The sequence below is a fragment of the Suncus etruscus genome, chromosome 11 (genome assembly GCF_024139225.1).
Source record: "Suncus etruscus isolate mSunEtr1 chromosome 11, mSunEtr1.pri.cur, whole genome shotgun sequence".
NCBI lineage: Eukaryota > Metazoa > Chordata > Mammalia > Eulipotyphla > Soricidae > Suncus > Suncus etruscus.
The window spans coordinates 89,209,910-89,213,975 of record NC_064858.1 but is presented as its reverse complement, the minus strand read 5'-3'; the positions used below and the strand labels follow the sequence as shown (position 1 = coordinate 89,213,975).

At 29.8% G+C, this 4,066-nt stretch overlaps 1 non-coding gene across 1 annotated transcript; it reads right to left on the bottom strand.

Annotated features, from left to right (window-relative positions):
* Nucleotides 1-2,028: 2,028 nt before the first annotated feature.
* Nucleotides 2,029-2,135, bottom strand: LOC126023508 (U6 spliceosomal RNA). Its single transcript, XR_007500625.1, has one exon. It is a non-coding gene; the product is annotated as a U6 spliceosomal RNA (small nuclear RNA).
* Nucleotides 2,136-4,066: the final 1,931 nt, after the last annotated feature.

Sequence of the window (4,066 nt, the reverse complement as noted above, 5' to 3'; positions counted from 1 at the left end):
CTTCAATATTATATCAATTATCTTTTATTGTCAAAACAGTAGGTGTTAAATTGATCCTATTCAGATAAAGTAGTGTGAGTATGGGCCAATTAGTTTATCAATTGAATGGTCAGAAAGAAATAAGCAATGTGAAATATTCTGTGTGGATCTGATGAGATTATAACATGATTTTACTTAATTTCAAGGTCCTTATAAAATAACAATGAAAGGAAAATAAAAGCTGCATAGTTTTTGTAAGGGTTTGTCTGGGCGGGTAGAAGAATGAGACGAAACTCTGAAGCAATAGTGAAGGTAAACGTGAACACTGGATATTATGGTGTTGGAATGTTCTATTCATGAAATCTTATCACTGATTATAGTATTGTAAGATTGTAATCATGAGGACTAGCATTATACATAACATGTCAAGAAACTGCCAACCTAAAGTAATTTATGTTAAAATACTGGTTGGGAAACATCCTCCCAATGACACATACTGATTATTTGTATTTGTATTTAAAAATGTGGTGCTTTCCATTCATTACTATGTTGAGTTCTTTTTATAACTACAGTCCTTTATATCTATATACGTTGCTATAAAAATGACCTTCTATATGCCACAGCAATTCTACTTCTTGACATCTACTTCAAGGACCCAAAGATACTATTTTGAAGTCTGCATTCCTCTATTTCTCACAACACTATTCACAATAGCCAAACCTGGAAATAACCATGTCCAAGATGGTATAAATTCAGAATGAACTAGTACTTGGCTATTAGAAAAGGTAAAAAAAATGTAAATTGTCTATATTTTCTAATGTGGATAGTATCATACATATCATTAGTCCAAATGAGGAGAAATATAAAATATCATTCTCATATGTAAAACATAAAAAAACACAGTAAGAAAACAACAAATGTCCAAAGGCAAAAGAATCTGAGAATTGGTCTAAAGAACTAAAATTACTATTGTGATTGGGTTACTAATGAATGATGTGCAGGAGCACTGTGGTGGAGAAAGTGGTGTTAGAATGTTGTAATAAAAATATTACAAATTATGAGGCATAAAATCTAAAATATGAAAATTTTAATAGAGTAATAATACAGTCTTACCTTACACAAGGTAAGGTGCTCACCTTGCAACAACTTATCACACTTTAATTCCAGGGACATATCTGGTCTCAAAATCTTCAGAGTTCACTCCTGAGCCCTCAGTTAAGAGCATTTTCTGAGTACTGCTGAGTATACCCTAATCCTCCACCCTAGTAAATATATTAGATAATTGAACATAAAGCTGAAACATTCGAGTCAAATTAAATATTAGAGGACACAGGTCATTAATAGTAATAATTAGAAAGCGTCCATACCACACATTCTGATCCAAGGGAGAGAGAGCACATTATGGTTAAGCATACACTTATTTTTAGATAAATTAGAAGACATCACTTTAATTTGTTTTAAAAGCAGGACCTCAGAATATTGGTTCAAAAATTCCCACTAAAGAATACTGTTATAATATAATTAAAAGTATGTAGTACATAATGTTGTGAGAGAAAAAAACAATTTCTACACTCAATAAGCAGTCAGTATATGAAATCAGACAAAATCTATTATATTTGTGCAAATAACAGAATATGGAAATATGGAATTCAGGCATTAATAACACAAACATGCAACACTCACTAGAAGGACAAAGTTTCTAGACCCTTGAAATCAAAAGGTTGATGAGTCAATTATGGTATGTCAAATCTTGAATCTAAAAATTTTTTTAGAAAACACGATTAAAAATGAACAAGAAAACACGATTGAAAATTTATCTCTCTGTGAAAAGGTGTCACAATTTTTAAATTTTAATGCAAAGACTGTATAATTCTATATTTTACTTTTGTTCAAGCCCATCTGCCATACCAGACTATGTAGAGTTTACTTTGTAAATACAATCAAAAGGTCAACTTTGCATAGATAAGAAAAATAGACAAAGAACTTAAGCTGAGATAGTGATGGTTTGAAAGGTAATTCTTTCTCTCTTTCTTTCTTTCTTTCTTTTTTTTAAATATGGAATACTTCACGAATTTGCGTGTCATCCTTGCGCAGGGGGCATGCTAATCTTCTCTGTATTGTTCCAATTTTAGTATATGTGCTGCCGAAGTGAGCATGAAAGGCAATTTTTTCTAAAGCAATATTATTAAATATAACTAAATATCCCTCCTAGCTTAAAGGGGGTAAACTTTTTTATTTTAAATTTCTTATAAATAATCCTATTATGGTTCCTTTGAGGAGTATTCCTTTCCATTTCTTCACAAATGGTTTGTCTCCTCCTACATCCTCCTATGTTATGTTATAAAGCATTCTTTGTCCTTGCCTAATTCACTCATTATGTTCCTGTTTAAAGAGACACACATATCTCTTATTCTACCCAATCTGCACAGAAATGCAAGTCCAGACACTTTTCATTTTTACAAAATCAAAAATACAAAGTGTTATTTTTAGGCCCTTAGTCAAACAATGCACAGAATGATATACATGATAAGAAAAATACTTTAATTTTTTAAGCATTACAGAGTAAAAATTGTTTTCCAGTTCCATAGATATGAAAGGCCATTTGATTGATGCCTGTCTCCATAAGATTAATTTTATTAGACTATAATTGCTGTCTTCTTATGCAAACTCTCATGGACATACCTTATAATTAATAACTACTTTGACTTTTTCAGAGGGAATGGTTATATGTGAAGTAGAAAATGAATTTATGGGAGCCAAAGGAATAGTAATATGAGTAGGGCATATACACTACACATAGTGAATCCAGGTTCAATTTTTCAGCATATTATGTTTCCCAAGATCGCCATAAGTGAACTTTAATGCAGAGCTAAGAGCAAACCCTGAGCACTGCCAATGTACACCCCCAAAAATTTCCCATAAGTTTTAAATAATTGGGTCCAATGTTAATTACAAAAAATCTATTTCACTCATACTTAATATCAGTTAAAAATTTGAATTATCTACATTAAATATATAAAAAATTATCTTGCAATTTCTCCAAGTAATGCATTCATGTCATAAAATTTAACATTTTAAAAATCTATAAAACTCATCTTAAGAAAATTCCAAGGTCTAATATATACTTTTAACTGGGTGACAATATTACAAATTGAGCTCATAAAATTAATAATAGAAGTGAGTTCCAGTTATCTTTTAAATACCAAATCTTAGAAAAAATCAGAGATAAACTATGTATCTTAGTTCTTTTCATATATTCTGAAAATGTTGAAATTACTTTAATTTCCTTGAATTTTAATTTCATCACATAAAAGTGACCCAGTTTCCTTTCTTCATTTCATTAAATATTCATTTTTCACGCTGATTAACAGATGACCAGAAGTTATAACTAATATGAAAAATCAAATTTTAAAAAGAATGTGGATTATTATCTACAATAAATATCAACTAAGATAACTAAAATATCAACTAAATATTTATTGTATCTTGAAAAATATTTAACTCATTTTTACTCATTAAAATAATCATAAAGTTAAAATTTAAAATACATTTAGGAAATGTGGAAATAAAGTACTTATTAATAAAAGATAAATGGAAATTTAAAAATTTTATGATCAACTTAGAATGTCTTATTTAAAAGACAAATGCTTCTAGTTACCACTATTTATTTAAATTTTATTCTGAGTAAATAATAAAGTGGGTTAGTCATAAGAATATTTTTAAAATTTCTATTAAAATTATGTTTGGGGGTACTATTTAGCTGCTTTAAATCTTTAGTGACTACTTTAATGCATGCTTTCATTTCTCTTGTTAGAGCAAGTAAAATGAATGCAACAAAATTCCTAATCTGTATTTAAAGTAAAGATTACAGGCTTATGGTAGTAAAGCAATAGGCCAGTTACTTAAGGCATCTATCTGGCTGTTGTTTGTTGTTTGGCCTTCAATTTTTTTTTCCCCATTTTGGTACCGGGCATAGTAAGACTGCCTACACTAGTATTTGTAATTTTCTTTGCAAGTAACACTGAAGGCCTCTTTAGAGAAGGCCAGTCTTTTCCAAGTCCTAGAATCAAGTCAGAAGCAGGAACCA